The sequence below is a fragment of the Phoca vitulina genome, unplaced genomic scaffold, assembly GCF_004348235.1.
Source record: "Phoca vitulina isolate PV1807 unplaced genomic scaffold, GSC_HSeal_1.0 scaffold21, whole genome shotgun sequence".
Lineage (NCBI taxonomy): Eukaryota > Metazoa > Chordata > Mammalia > Carnivora > Phocidae > Phoca > Phoca vitulina.
The window spans coordinates 11,149,842-11,166,624 of record NW_022589724.1 but is presented as its reverse complement, the minus strand read 5'-3'; the positions used below and the strand labels follow the sequence as shown (position 1 = coordinate 11,166,624).

At 47.1% G+C, this 16,783-nt stretch overlaps 1 protein-coding gene across 10 annotated transcripts in view; it reads right to left on the bottom strand.

Moving 5' to 3' along the window:
- PALM2AKAP2 (PALM2 and AKAP2 fusion) overlaps positions 1–16,783 on the bottom strand; it is a 448,663-nt gene that overhangs the window by 33,730 nt on the left and 398,150 nt on the right. The gene's annotated exons all lie outside the window — the stretch shown is intronic.

Below are 16,783 nucleotides of genomic sequence, written 5' to 3'. Positions count from 1 at the left end.
CATGCTCTCTCTCTCCCAAATAAATTTTAAAAAATTAATAAATCTCAATGTAAATTAAGATTCAGATCATTTGAAGACACTGTTCAAATATCTTCTAAAGTAGAAGAGATTATATAGCAATTATACCAGAATTACTACTACTATTGCAGAAATGTAATAGGACTATTTGTGTGTCCCCAACTATAATAAGATGGTCCCTTTGCATGAGCAATTCTTCTTGAAAACATGATTCTCTGCCAGATGTAATGCAATTATTCTGGAGACAAGAAACTTCTTGGAAAAATTTTCCAAAATAAAATACTGGAAAACAGTAGAATCCTTCCAAGGCCACTTAACAGCTACAGTGCCCCATCACTATGGCTCTTAATTCAGCATGTGCATAAACACCATAACCAAAGCCACTGACTGCACAGTTCTGTTCTCTGGGACTACATCAAAACAATACTCCTTAAGTTAAGGAGTGAGGGTTGCTTTGAAAAGTTAGTGACTAGTGGCTCCTCTCTGGTTCCTAAAATGCTCTCTATGTGATAGTTCCAGTCTTACTGTTAAAAAAGAAAAACCACATCTTCTTAATGTTTTGAAATAAATCCTACTTTCCCACCAATTACCAATCCCATGTAATTTTGTTATTTGGCATTAGTAAAATTAATTTTCAAATTCTAGGATGATATCTTTTTTCATACCCAAGGACTCTGGTTTATCTCAGATAATTCAGTGGTAAATTGTGAGGTTTAGGGGCACCTGGGTGGCTCAGTCATTAAGCATCTGCCTTCGGCTTGGGTCGTGATCCTGGGGTCCTGGGATCGGGCCCCGCATCGGGTTTCCTGCTCCGCGGGAAGCCTGCTTCTCCCTCTCCCACTCCCCCTGCTTGTGTTCCCTTTCTCACTGTCTCTCTCTCTGTCAAAAAATAAATAAAACCTTTGAAAAAAAAATTGTGAGGTTAATTAGTGAGTGTTCCTCAAGGATTTCACAGACACCTTGGTCAAGTTTGTCTTCCTCTCTCAAGTCCATAGTGTGCCTCATATTATTGACATACTTCCACGCAAAACTGCAAGATGGCATCGTTTTCATTTGTGTCCATAATAAACGATTTTAAAATCTTAGAACATAATGTTAAAACACCACCTTAGGATGATTCTCGGGGGATTCGTTTCAGAATCCCTCCAAGGACGGTGCATAATTACAGATTTGTTCATGAGACCTAGAACAACATGGGAATTCACCCTATGTGCTCTGTACTGCTGTCAGAATGCTGAAAAATTCTCATGGTTATCCATGAACTAGAAGGTTCTCCATGAACTAGAGGTTTCCTTCACTCCGCATTGTTTACATTCCCCTCTAGACTTAATCCAATCAGGTAATATATGTTCCTTCTTCAGTCATAGGCAACAGTAACAACTATTCCTTTCTCAACACTTTCTGGTCTTGGATGACCTTCCCGTCTAGCTCTGGTCTTTGTCCAAGTCTGGTACTTTAATATCATTAATATTTATAACACTAATATCTTTATTTTATTTTTTTACCATCATTAACTAGTGTTCTTTTATCTTTAGAATGAACTCAAAGACGTTTTTACTGCCTTTTAAAAACATTAACTAGACTTCCTTTTGGTAAGGCAATTGCCAGTGACTTCCAGGTCATTAAGAATTACAGAAAATTTGAATGCCTGAAACTTACAGGCTGCCATTCAATTTCAAATAAACCTAGGTCAAAATTAGCCCACTCCATGGAAAGCTATTACTGGAATAAACAGACCAACAAAAAGAGGTACGAGGCACTGCTACTGTGAGAGTCAGATTATCTGTGACCCTCCCACCCCGGCTTCATTTGGCCAATGACTTACTGCTAACATTCTTTATGGGAATAAGTAGAGCTTTTCTTATATCCTTTTTGGTTTGGGGGGAAAAAGGTAAGAAAATGGTAGGAAGCTGTTGGAACTGAATTATGGTTGAAAATCACTGCCCTCCTGAAACATAAAGTACTTCAGTTGACATAAGAGGAAAGAGGGCAATGTAACAGTAAAGGAAGCTAAAAGGCAAATAATTCATTCTATACTTCATTTAGTCATTCATCCATTCATTAAACATGCAGGAAGCTTGTTTTGTAGGGTCATAATGAGATTACCAGCAACCATAAGCTCCAGGAGACAACACTTTTTTCTTAACAAAAATTGGACTTCCTAGGAAGCCGTAAGTCTATTTTGGAGTTTATTTACTCTAGTCAGGAGGAGTGAAAAACTTGCCTACAGTGATCTCCTGTTGCTAATCACAGAGACAGGAGGTCCTGAGTCCACCTCCACAGCACGGCCCATGAGCACCTTGTCTCTTTCTCCTGGGTGCTTCAGGTCAAGTGTTGGGTGATGGACAAGCAGATGCCCTATCAGCCTTTTTTCTCTTTTAGAACTTAAAAATTCTACCAAGTCTTTCCAAGGCATATTTTCTGAAGTAGCAAGTGTTCCAATTCAAAATTTTAAAAGTCTGAGAACAGCATCTGACAATACATTTTTGCCGTGTCCAAAAAAAACTACCATTAGCTCTTTGAATCAGATACGATGAGTCTCGTTCCTTGAATGCCTTCTATGATGTGTCAAACCGAGATTTTAAAAATGCTAATTACTGGATAAAAGTCAGAGTTTGGAGTCCCAGTGTAATTTGAGACGATTCCGTTCCAATACATTTGTTTAAAAAATTGAGACACTGGAGGGTATAAACGGGAAACGGCTCTCTCTGCTTCCTGTTACTTACAAGGGGGCTCCTCCCACTTCTTTCCACAAATTCAGGAAATTTTTCTTGATACTCCGTTCCATGCTCTACGCTCTAATCAGGGTAGAAGTAATGAAAGAGATAACGCTGCATTACTGATTCACCATCAGGCATCAGAGGTCCTGAGTTTTTGTAAACAAAGTTAGGCAACAATTATAACAAAAGAGCAAATTCCTGAGTTCTATTCTCAACAGGATGAATTTACCTTCCTGAAAGAGGGCCTGATGCAATCAAAGCCACCAGTAAGTACACCAGGTAAATGGAAGTGGGCCGGAAAGTCCACAGCACGGATTTGGCAGGAATCTGGGCTTGGTGTCATTAAATGATGTTTTGCTTAAACCAACAAATGCTCATTGCTCCCTTTGAAGATTAGAAAGACTAGAATTTTCTCCATGCTTCAGATAAGATGAACCTGATTCCTGATTCAGATAAAATGCACATTCATTAAATGAACTGGAAAGTCCTTTCTGAAATAAACCATGCCCCAATGCAAAAAAAAAAAAAAAAAGATATAAATGAACCATCAGAGGTGCCTGGCTGGCTCAGTATGTAGAGCATACAACTCTTGATCTTGGGGCCTGGGGTCCTGAGTTCAAGCCCCACACTGGGCGTAGAGCTTACTTAAAAAAAAAAAAAAAAAAAGAACCACCAAACTGGATTTTGAAAGGGTGCTAAGAGACCGAAGGGAAATCCTTGGATTCCCCCTGCTAACCCTCCAGGTGGAGCCCTAAGAGCATGACACGTATTACCTGCCAACCTACTGGCTTCCTGGAATAGCTAATAGCCAGTCAGGATGTCTACGATTTACTTTAAAATATGTGGACAGAGACAATATAATACAGCTGTGTGTGTCTGAATTAGTTTAAATTCTATTCAGGGGCAGACAGCTGTCCTAACTGGGAATATACACTCCAAGAGTGGTCAACCAGGATCTAATCAGAAATTCCAGGCTCTGTAGGTGGCGTCCTTCCTGGGTGGGTTAGCGCTCTTTAACTCCCAGGGCCCCCTGAGGCTTAGCTAATTGGCATAATTAAGGTGAGAAATGGGTTTTCATCAGTGAAATTAGTGGCTTGTCAATTAGCATAATAAACGTTAGAAATCGGTGAAATTGGTGGTGTTCAAATTTGCGGATTAGAGATGTTCTCTGGCCTTTCCTGAATAGGATTTACGACAGAGTGAGCACCATGGCTTGTATACCCTTAGAGATGGTGCTTGGAGCCTGAAAACCAAACAGCCCTTCCCGCAGCCTTTGGTTCAGAGGACTTTGGTTGTTAAACAACTACTATACAGTAAGGGAATCCTGCCTTTTTAAAACTGCCACATCTATCTTCCTGCAAAGTGAGGTTGGGAGCGTCTAGAATCTTCCGGAGCTGAGGTTTCTTTGAGGTTAAAGACAGTAGGTTTTATGCCGACTTTTACAAAGGTTTATTTAATAAATATATGCATGAGTGCCAGAAGTTGGTCCAAGACCTGCGTTTATTATAACCTGGTAGCCCGGTTGTGTCTCAAGCTGCCACTATTTACAAAAACGCATTTAATAGTTATGCAAAGCAAATTATATGGGTTAATTTACAACAAGGGGGCCCGTGTCTCCTGCGAAAGTTCTGCCAGACCCTATGCAAGACAATCATGGGACTCTTCTTGGAAGAATAGAACTCCTTTGTAAGCAGGACTCATACCAAGATCTTTCAAATCTGTTTTAGGAATTCGATTAGATAATGTGTTTAAAAGTACTACATAGTGGGGTGTGAGTGGCTCAGTCAGTTAATCGTCCCACTTGATTTCGGCTCAGGTCATGATCTCAGGGCTGGGAGATCAAGCCTGTGTTGGGCTCCGCGCTTGGCAGGGAGTCTGCTTGAGATTCTCTCTCTCCCTCTGCCCACCCCCCACCTCGTGTGTGTGTGTGTGTGTGTGTGTGTGTGTGTGTGTGTGCGCGCTCTCTCTCAAATAAAATAAATAAATAAATGTTTTTAAAAAGTACTATGTAGGGGCGCCTGGGTGGCTCAGTTGGTTAAGCGACTGCCTTCGGCTCAGGTCATGATCCTGGAGTCCCTGGATCGAGTGCCGCAACGGGCTCCCTGCTCAGCGAGGAGCCTGCTTCTCCCTCTAACCCTCCACCTGTAATGTACTCTCTCTCTCTCTCTCATTCTCGCTCTCTCAAATAAATAAATAAATCTTTAAAAAAAAAAGTACTATGTAAACTGCAAAGTGTTTAATGCAAATGTTCCTTATTATTAAGCAATTTTACACTGAAGTGTAAATGACCAATATTAAATTCTCTCTGGGAGCTGGTTGACTTTCTTGGAGGAGGAGTGGGGGGGTGATGATGAAGCTTTGATTTTGAGAGGAAATCAACATGAGGCATTTAGAGGGGAAAGGCCCAGCAAGGCTAAAAGTCAGACCTAACCTCCCTAATCTTTTCCTACCCCAGGTCCTCAAAAGTTAATTTTAGCTGAAGCTGAGCACAACTGGAAGATGCATTTGCTGCTGCAATAAACAGAGTAAATGCATAAAATAATTGTCTCCTGTCTCTAAAAGTCAAAATGTGAGGATGCAGTTGAATGGACAGTCAAGAACCACACCCCCTTTCACTGCGGACACACTGTGTTCACAGTGCACATGCATACACACTCCCAGCTGATACTGGTAACAGGGCCCTTTGGCATGCAGGAAAGGCAGAGTTTTCTACTTTCGTTTTAGAACTTTAGAACGTGAGGTTTAGAGAAACTGAAAGATTTTTCCCAAGATCACCTGACTAGGAAGTGGCACAGCCAGGATTTGAAGGCCAGTTCTTCAGTCTCTCCCCATACCTCAAAAAGTACTCTCAGTGACAGCAGGCTTCCAAAATGCCTAGGGATAGGTTAAGAAGGGTGACTAGTTTTTATTAAAGAGTATCTACTTGGCTTTCTGGTCGACATTTTGCACACTTGTATCTCTAGAAGTGATGTGAGACTCATAATTTGGCTCCAGAAGTCAGAGAGCCCTCTCCCATCTTTATCCAGAACAGAACAGAGACAGACTTCCTGGAGACTGAGTTTCCACTTCCTACCTTCTGCTCTACCCATAGGGCCCTCCAGTTAGAAATGAGGGTACTGACTTCCTGCTCAGTCTGGGAATTTTACCTTTCGAGCTGGCTGGCCTCTAAAGGAGAGTCCTCTGCTTCCTCCAGCAACAATCCAGGGGCAAAAGATTAAGATCCCACATTCCAGGCATTGCAATGGACACCCCACATTAAAGCTGCAACTCCTTCCCAACAGCACAGGTGAGATTCTAGAAGACCGTTTTTAATTTGCACAGAAAACACATCAGGGTCCTGACACCTGCCCCGCTGGGTGATGGACGGCAGTGTGCTCTTTCTTCCCACGGTATCTGGGTCAGTGGCTGGGCGCATGGTGAGCAGAAAGAACTTGCAAGAGGTACGTTTTCCTTAGCAGATCTGTCTGGGCCCAGGGGGACACCGGGAAGGTATCCTTTTTTACAAGGGCAAGCAAGAAGCTGAAGCTTCCACTGCGCTTGCAAGGCTGGTTGTGTTCACAGCTTCCCCACCACCCTCAGGCTGTTACCTCTTGACACCACCCGTCACCAGCTGTGACCTCCCGGGCTCCTAGCCTAAATGCACAGCGTGACCCAAATCACTCACCCCTCAGGCGCCCGCTGCACCACCAGCTTTCTACTCTGAATAACCCAGCTTACTTCCTACAAAGGCCATGATAGTCAAATTAGAAACACTCTTCCCCAGATACTAGGTGACCTGATCCTTTAATCTAGTTATTTTTAAGTTCCACCAAAAATACAAACTCATTCTTGGCCTAGGAACAGAGGCGTGGCTATAAAATAAAACTTCCGCATAGCTGTGCAACCAGAGAGCATCTCCGTTTTCCTTTCTTACCCCCTTTCTCTCACTTGCCTAAGTAGAGTTCTGATTACACAGGACACGACGGCTGTCACGGCAGAGCACTGGTTCTGTGGTCTGTGTAGTGGAACCATCTAGAATGCTTCTTACAGGACTCCACTTCCTGGCTATAGTTTCTGTCACAAAGGTAAATGGAAGGAGGGGATGCATCCCAGGTAAGGGAGCCTGCCAAGACACCTGCAAGGTGCCCACATGAGTCTCCTGAACTTGATCCGACTTGGAGGCACCGGGATGGAGCTATGGGCTGGAGATCTGGGGCAGAGGGACTCCCCAGGCTGAGGGAACCCCAGGAGTGTGGGAGGGGAGCCCAGGGGCCGACGGAGGTCAAAGTGCAAGGATAAGCATGCCCTGAGTACCTACAGAGTGGCAAGCCCTGGGCTGGGGCCACGGGGTGGGGGGGGGGGGGGCCTGCGCTCTGAGGTGGCCCCTACTCAGCAGCAAGGAGCGCACGGCCTTGGAGGGAGAGAGTTCCAGTTCCCGTAAAGAGAGCAAAAAGCACCAGGCAGAGGAAGTGCTCAGTGGAAAGAAAATCCCAGCCCTGTTCAACAGCACAAACTGGGCTGGCTAGAAAGAGTTTGTGGAGAAAGCTGAGAGCACCTGAGTTCCTCAGCTGCTGGCTTGCAGCTCCTCGGGCCCTCCCTGCTGAAGATGGCAGGCTCGGGGCCGGCCGGAGAAAGTGCGGGGACTTTGAGTGGGCCCCTTCCACCCACCGCTGTGAGGGAACAGAGAATGGGAATGTCTGAGGACGCCTTGCTTCCTTCCTTGGTTTGGCTTCGGGCCTCTGGGCCAGGAAGCGGAGGGGAGAGGCCATCACCCGGGGCCACATTCCAGGCCCAGGCAGCCTTTCGTCTTCCGCCCCCTCGCAGACCTCCTTCCGGCCTGGAGGACCAGGGGCCTGTGTCGATTGTGGGAAGCCAGAAGCCTCACCACTCCCCAAGAAGGACCCCTTCCTGGTTGATGGAAACAGGCCAGACTTAAAGCCCCTAAGCTCTCCTGGGCAGTGGCAGGCTAAACTTAGGGCGGGCGGGCTCAGGGTTAACGCTGTGACCCCTGATAAAGGGAGCGAACTCACAATGGCTCTCGGACCGCCTGCCATGACGCCTTACAGCCGAATGCGACTGGGACAGCTCTAAAAAGAACTTCCTGCTCCCGCAGGCCCAGCCTTTCTTTCTGAGAACTGCCAAGGCATCACCACTAAGCAATTCTCTCTGGCTTAGGGTACAGACACAGGCTTGAAGAGGAGATGAAAATACTCTGGAAACTCCCTTCGTTGGGGACAAAGGATGTCTTGGCTCACGCTTCTGTTCAAGGAAAGTGGTCCCTTTATAACATAATGGAGTCTCCCCAGGACCACAGCCTGCCCTATTAATAGCATCCCCTTCACCCAGCCGCAAAGTCACCGACCGGCTCAGATGTCAGGCTACACATCTGGAAAATGTCAAGGTGTTGTTTGATTAACACATTTATAACTTGGGCTTTCCATGAAAGCAACTGAAGATGGGGGGGGCGGGACACGGCAGGCAGGGGGACTGGAGGGAGGGAGGGAGGGAGGAAGCCGTTTCCTTTTCTACAGCCACTGGTGAAAGGCTTGCTTCTTTCAGCTGCGTGGAGATCCACTCCCTACAGGAGTGACTGAGAATGGTAGGGGAGGCTTCAGGATTGCTCCTAACTCAGGAGAGAGGCCTCCTTTCTGCTCCAAGAAGGTCAAGGTTCACTTCTTCCTCAATGTAACAAACTCCGTGCTCTGTCAAGGAGTCCTCAGATGCTCTTCTCCCCAAAAGCCTTTTTCACCAGGAGGTGATTTTTACAGGGCAGTCCCCACCTCCAGAATAAACCAAGATCAAGGCCCCAGAGGGAACTTCGGCTGCTCCGGCAGGCAGAAATTTCTAGGGTAACTAATTCTGCTGAAAGCAAACACAGGGCTAGCTTTAGTTCTTTATAACTCAGCTGTGTCCCTCTTGGTTTTAAAATAGTTCAGGATCTTGGGTTCTTGCCTGGCCAACCACTAACAGCAGAGAGCAAAAGCTGAGCACCACTGTGGACCCAGCACAAACCCACGATGTTGAGGCCGAGAGCCAGGAGCAAAGAGGAAACAGTGCCAGATGCTTCTGAGATTAACCCCTTGTCCACAGATGACACTCTACGTAGGAACAGAGCTGATGAGCTTCTCTTCCCACCCCCCTGGCTCCTACAGGGGACAGGCATGCACATTCCCATGAAGCCCCAAGTCACTCCATGAATGTGGCGGGGCCCACAGCATGGCCTCATTAGGGACTAACTAAATACAAGGCGATCACTAGAAAACCAGCTACCAGAATCACTGGGTCACTTGCTTCTGTTCTGGACAAGGACAGACACATGCACGCCCCGTCTTCACGGCCTCATCTGCCACAGAGGACTTGTGAATCTTGGCGTGCACTGCATGCCTGGGGCTATGCTTTCTCCTTGCCCTCTAACTCGAAAGCGGGGAGTTTGACGAGGTTTCAAAGAGAAGCAAGTCGCCACTCAGAGCTCAGCTGCCCCGTCTCCCTCCCTCCGGCAGGAAAGGACTCTAGAGCTCAGCCCTGCTCGGTCCCCACTCCGAGGCCCCCTCCACCAAGACTGGCCTGGGAAAGGAACCCACTCCTTTCAGATTAGAAGGGAAAGGACAGTCAGAGAGGTCAGCAGACTCGGCTTACCCTGCCCACAGTGTATGTCTCAAACGTCCCCAGTCAGAACTGCCTCTTTTTCCAGACAGATTCCTGCGCACTGGCTCAAGTTGGACAAATTCCTTCCGAGCCTCCTGACTGAAGACTATGATGTCACAGCTGCCCCTCCCTCTGCTCCCTAAAAGGCCATTCACACAAAGAAGGACTTTAACCTCGTTCAAAGAGGCCCAGCCCCTCCCTAGTGGCCCAGCCTGGAGGGCAAGGGCCGTCCCCAGGCAGCTCGGCCGCGGGGTGCTCAGAGAGGGCCCGGGCTCGGGGCTCCGCAGTGGTTGATAGGAACCAGTTACCACCGCCTCCATGGAAAGTCACGGATGGGCCTTGGGCAAGCAGGGAATTAATAATATCCTGGTGATGCTGAGGTAGCAAAAAATCTGAAAGATCCCGAAGATCCCGTAAAATGGTCGAGATAGATCTAACAGATCTATGGGCATGTGTGTCTATGAAGTAATAAGTGCTCACCATTGAAAACTTGGAAAATAAAAATTATTCCTCTTCCTTCCACACAGAGGAAAACGCTTCCTATTTTATTGCATTCCACTTAGTCTCCTTTGTAGAAATATGTATTTAATAGTGTGGAGACCAGACAGTACATGCCGTTTTGTAGCCAACATTTTTTAACTTCGTATTATCTCACAAACACTTTCTATGTCCTCTAATGGTCTTTGGAAGATCTAGTTTAAAGGGTTACATGATGTCTCACGCTGAAGTGGGACAGAGGAATCTGAAGTCTGGGATGACTGCTGTAACTTCAGGGAATGTCCAGGGCAAGTGGCCCCGCTTTCTCAGAGCTCACCACTATCCTCTGCCACCAAAGAACAGCAACAACCAAGAAAACAGATCTCTACGTGCCTTGGGTAGACACGAGTGTCCCAAACATCCCCCACTCTCGGCCACAGAATCAGACCCCCAGCACTATACGCTAAGGCTAATAAGGGAATTGATGTAGGTCAGCCTGCCCAGGTATATTCAGAGTAGCCCCCAACACTGCCCCCTGGTTCCACCCACCTGGCCCCCAACTTTGGGCTGACCTAGAAAAAACTTGGCATAACTCAGGGTCCGGCTGACTAGAAAGTCAGTCGGAATTCAGGTCCCCGCAGGGCCATGAAGAACTCATTCTGGAGAAGACAGAGAGAATGGGTATTTACAGTACACAGGGAGAGGAGGGAAAATGCCAGGCATGGTCCTGCACAGCCAGAAGTTCACGGTCAGTTTGGGAGCAGTTCCTCCTGGTGAAGCAGCCGAGCAGCCCAAAGCTGGTGGCAGGACTGCCCTGCGGTCTGCAGTTTGGCCAGCAAAGCTGACCTCCTGGGACCCTCCCGAGAATACAAGTCCAGGAAAGAATAATCGGAGTAGAGGGAGCCCAGGCAGGCCCTTTTGAAAAGGAAGCTTAAGGTATACCATACTTGACAACTCTTTCCAATATCTACATGACATTTTTAATATTCTGACATTTATTTAGAAAAATCCAGGGTTTTCTCAAGGGCTAACTTGGTGATACCAAGTCACCAGGGAGTGCTATGGAAACTCTGAATTTATGTGCCCTTTGGAATAACTGGAATGTTCTGTAGTTTAGCCAGAGGCATTTCAAGATGCTACTTAACAGTCTAAAGGAGCATGAGGTGGGGAAATCACACACCAAAGGTGGCATTGCTCTGCTCGAGAGTGACAAACAGGGCCTTCCATGAAGAGGTGTTTTCAAGCCGAGAGGCAAGAGTGGTCCTAGGACTTTCTACATAATCACACCAGCTCCCCTGCTTCTATGAAGAGGTATATATATATATATATATATATATATATATAATCATTTTAAATCTTCCCTGTTCACAAAAGAGAAAACAATATGTGCTCTTAAAGTACTATTATCTAAGGCGCACCTGGCTGGCTTTATCGGGGGAGCATGTGACTTTTGATCTTGGGGTTGGGAGTTGGAGCTCCATGTTGGATGTAGAGATCACCAAAAGTATAAATAAACAAACTTTAAAAAATAAATAAATAAACTAAAAAAGAAAAAAAAAGGTACTATTATTTAAGTAGCGGCTGGCTGCTTTTTCTTTTTTTTAAGATTTTATTTTTAAGTAATCTCTGCATCCAACGTGGGCCTCGAACTTACAACCTCAAGACGAAGAGTCTCATACTCTACCAACTGAGCCAGCCAGGCGCCTCATAATTAGTAGGCATGTTTCTGACTGGAGTCTGAGATGTTGTAGTTCACTACACGCATGCACATACATGCATGCACACACACGCACACGCTCACTGTTATGGGTTGAAACCCAACTTCATATGTGTAAGTCCAAACATACAGTACCTCAAAATGTGACCTTATCTGGAGATAGGGTCTTAAAGAGGTAGTCAAGTTACATGGTCGTTAATCCAATACTAGTGACCTTATAAAAAGACTTAGGCGCAGAGAAACACCTAGAAACAAGACAATGTGAAGACACAGGAGAGAAGGACTGTGAGATAGTACCTTTCTGTTGTTCAAGCCGCCCAGTTTCTGGTACTTTGCTATGGCAGTTATGGTAGCCCTAGGAACACACACACACACGTACACATGTATGTACACTCAGGCACTCACAATTGTGCACACACACATGTACACTTATGCACACACACACACACAGACACACACACACACCCTCCTTCTGGTTGCAAAAATAGGATGGAGTTTAGGAAAACTGGTTTATACTCGGAGGCAGAGGGCGAAATTAAACCAGCGAGGTCAATGTAGGCGGCAAAAGCACACCCCGAGCCGCCCTGCCTTTGACGGCAGTGGCCCTCCTGTCAGGACTGAGCAGACCAAATCCAGTGTGCACGCCTCACCGCTGCTCCCCCCTCCCCCCCCCTCAGCACAGCCTCAGAGCTTGGGGTGGTTTTCCCGAATTGACGAAAATACATCGGACTGCCGGTTGAATTCTCCTGTGCTGTAACCTGATCTTCCGTTCAGTCTCTGAGGGTGTCTGGCTCTGGGGGAAATGAAGCCATGTTGGAATTTGGTCCCGGGTGGCTGGGAAGCAGAGGGCAATTTGCGAGCAGCCAGCATGGGGGGTCTAAAGGCAATGGATGCTCTTAAGCCCGCCATTCAGCAAGTATCTTTTGCACACCTGCTGGGTGCCAATCTGTGTCACACACCCCTACTTACATAGCTTCTCTATTCCTCCACCAAAAGCAAGGTAGAGTTTCTCACTCATTCCACAGAGGGGCAGGCCCCAGCCTGCGAAGCGGAGTCTTCCCTAGGGTGACACAGCTGGTCAAGAACAGATCTCTGGCTAGAATCCACGACTCCCACCCACAGAGCAGGGTTCTGCCCTGGAAGCCACAGTGGGCAGCTCAGGAGGGAACCCAGGAAGTATGCACAGGATCAAAAGGGACAGCAAATGCAAGGCAGAAATAGGCAGTCTCTGAAACCATGCACCTGCTGCTACATGACTTTGGGAAAGCCGTATTTATTTTCTGGGTCTCAGTTTTCTGGTCTGAGAAATGGGACACCTAAACCAGGTGAACCCTCAAAATTCACTTCCTTTCTGCTCCTAATCTCTGTGGTTCTGTGATGCCAGGGTGAACCTTGGGCAAAAAGGAAGTGCTAGGTAGTTCTGAGCCAGTAACAATGAGGGCAGAGCTGAGAGCAAGCCGGCAAAGGGGCGCAGGGCCGAGAGCAAGCTGGCAAAGGGGCGCAGGGCCGAGAGCAAGCCGGCAAAGGGGCGCAGGGCCGAGAGCAAGCTGGCAAAGGGGCGCAGGGTCGAGACCAAGCCGGCAAAGGGGCGCAGGGCCGAGAGCAAGCCGGCAAATGGGTGCAGGGCTGAGAGCAAGCCAGCAAATAGGAGCAGGGCCAAGAGCAAGCCGGCAAATGGGAGCAGAGCTGAGAGCAAGCCTCAGCCTTTGAAACTGCTTAATACTTGTGCCAAGAGAGATTGCAAGGATTCCCGGCCAGAACTCAGCTGTCTTAGACATTCCCCTTGTTGGAACTTCACTCCTTTGGTTGAAGGAGTTTATTCTGCTAAATGTAGCCATCCTGTGCATATACCTTAGTGTGACAGAATGTTCCAAAGTAGATTTGCTGAGATCAGGAGGAACCAGATGGAAGCAGGCAATGTGGAGAGAGACTGGCTTCAGAAATGGTAATACCCAGCCTGCTGCAAGGCATTGCAGAGCAGACAGGAGGGGAGAGGTCGGCACTGGGAAAGCTCCCTCTACATGCTGCCCAGGACCGAAGGGAGCTGGAGGTTTGCAGCTCTTCAAACTGCTCCAAGGTCCAATGCAAGGCACATACCGAGGAAGCCTGGGTCTCGGCACCTCCAGACGTCCTTTCTAAATGGCCATGGCTGCCCTTTCCCCAACTACCATTCAGATAGGTCCTCCTCAAAGTCTCAGCTCCACATGACTTCACGCCTTAGCATGGAGCCAGTCTTCCAAGCCATTTGCACTTAAATGTGAATTTGATGGGAATATTGACAATTTAAAAGTTACCCAAAGGAATCTCTAATTGGGGTTAAGTGTGAGAAACGAAGACATACCCATCCTTAATTTATTGAGGGAAAATTGTTGAGATGAGAACAGAACAGGGACTTTGCTTAGAAAGGCTTTAGGAGGGGCATCTGGGTGGCTCAGTTGGTTAAGCATCCGACTCTTGGTTTTGGCTCAGGTCATGATCTCAGGGTTGTGGGATCAAGCCCCACACTGGGCTCCATGCTCACTGGAATCTGCTTCAAATTCTCTCTCCCTCTGCCCATCCCCCACCACGGTGCGGGCATGTGTTCTAACAAAACAAAACAAAACAAAACAAAAAACAGACCAAGTCTTATGTACTTGATAGGTATTGCAGTACCTCCTAAACTCCATTTTCTATCTCTACAATGAATACTAAAGCCTTTACTCAGCCATGATGAGCAAATGTGCATCAAAATGCAGCCTGCCCCCGAGGAAGTTGTGCTTTCTTGCTGTGATCCATTATACTTTTAGGAGCAGTGTCTCTCTGTACATCTTATGATAATATAATCTTCCTTTTTCATCAAAGATAAGTAATTGACTCCTGTTATATATGGACATTTTCCTTCCATGAGCTTCCCATTCCCAGAAAAGTTGTGTAATGCTATGTGAGTAACCAAATTCCTCTTGGGAAGTCGAATGTCATAGAATGCCATGAACTATGTCACAGACAAGATATGTCATAGGAAAACCCCATTGAAAAATTTCCGAAGGTCTGATCAGGTGGTAGAGAACAAAACTTGGAGGCTCACTTTATCTATTATTCTAAATAATAGTTGGGTTTTCTTTCTCCATTCAACTTAAATGTGCAGGTGAGCCCATCTAGTAACCTCCCCCGTAAGACAGACAGATTGGTGCACACACACACACACACACACACACACACACACACAGTGAATTTAAATCAATTTTTTGTTCTAGTAAAGTATTTTAAAGCTTTGAGTCAAGTTTTAAAAATAATATTTGGGGAAAAAAAACATTTGGGGTTTGGCAAATCTGGTAATCTGTAAGCAAAACCATCTCATCTCTTATTAATGTCGAAAGTGAATGCTGAGCAGCTTAGAGACGGGCAGTAACCACACTGGGGCAATCCCGAACGCTGGGCCCTGGACCCAAGTGCCAATTCTTCTTCAGGATTCCCGCCCATCCGTCCCCCAGGTCTCAGCCCTCGGGCAGCAAGAGGACTTAGCCTGGAGCTGAGTCCTGTAGTAGATTCACCCACAAGCTCTTCCCAGCCGAATGCCGGTACCTTCCCACGACTATGCTCACAAGTCTGGAGAAGAAAGGAAAACACAACAATCAAGAGGTACTTTTAAAATGAAATACCTGGTGAGCTCCAAGAAAACTCAACAAAAGCATCTACCACCTACCAACAGGAAAAAGGTTTGGTCCTATTGAATCAGCTACCTGTGAATTGCAAGGGAACTGCTGGAAGGCTCTAGAAGGTTTGGACCCCCACTCACAGAACAGGTTTCATCATCGTAGTTATTTGTGTCACTATATACTGCTACTCAGTTTTCTTCAGTTTCTTCAAAGGCACAAAGCCACAGGTGAAGGCGGACTGGGTAGCAAACAGACCCCCGATCCACCCAACTCCGTGCTCTCTGGCAGCAAAAGAAAACTCCAGATGGTCAGTGTGAGGGTCCTGCTATGCCAGGACTTAGTGGCAATTCTGGGATCAGGACAGGTGCTGGGGACATTGGTCTGCTGAAGAAGAGCAAGGTGTGGAGGGCAGCCAAGGGGCAAGGAAGGCTGAAGCCAGGCCCACCCCAATTTTTGACTCCCACCTCATGCGGCAAAGTGATGCCCTTGAAGACACAGGATTCCGAGGCTGGTACCAGAGTGGCATTTGTAATTTAAGCCAAGGTGACCTTGCCCCTGACTTTGAGGACCTGATCCTGGTTCTGTCCTGTGCTTTAGCCAGAACGAGGGTGAGCACATGGATCATTCCCTTCGGGCCCCTCAATCCTGCCCTGGGCCAGCTCTGCGGGACCACGTTCTGGTAAAAGTCTGGGCAGCTGAGCTCTGGAGGCAGCCGAGGGCCAGTCACCTGCTTCCGTCCACTGCCTTTGTGGCTCCAAATGCCAGGAAGGAACCTCTGCGGGAGAAGGAAAGCATGGAATTTCTCCATCCCCCTAGGGGATGCAACATAAGCATAAGCCAGCAGTAAGATGGGGTGCAAGAGAGTTGCAGGAGAGCATTTGGCTTCACACTAAGAACTGTGTTCTTTCCTTTTGCTCAATGCCAACAGAACCCGACAACTACCTCATGTCTCATTTATGAGGAATCTCTCTGCCCGGCCATGGAATCCCAGGAGCAGAGCACTGTGGTTGAGAGCCAACAAGTTATGCTGATTATGCCAACAGGATAAAGTCTGAGAACCAGCAACAAGAAAGGGGGATACCATTCACTTGCAGATTCTGCTTCATCCTGTTCACCCCCCAGAGGCCCTCTTTGATCTAGTAGCTGACCGCTGCTGACCACTTTGCTGCCATGATTTTTAGAGCCTTATTTTATTCTCCATTTATTTATGTGCAGTAAGGTGATCCAGCGGGAAGAACATGAGTCTTAGAGAAAAGGCAGTCAGGGTTTGAATTGTCTGGTGTCACAAGCGGACTACATGATGCTTACACAAAGGATTTGCTCCTCTGGTAAAGCTCAGGATCCTCATCTGTTAAATGGGCATAATTATTGTAGTGGGTTGAATAGTGTTCCCTCCAAAATTCAAGTCTAGGGGTGCCTGAGTGGCTCAGATGGTTAAGCGTCTGCCTTCGGCTTAGGTCATGATCCCAGCATCCTGGGATCGAGCCCCGCATCGGGCTCCCTGCTTGGCGGGGAGCCTGCTTCTCCCTCACCCTCCTACTGTTCCCCCAGCTTGTGGTCTCGTGCTCTCTCTGTCAAATAAATAAATAAAA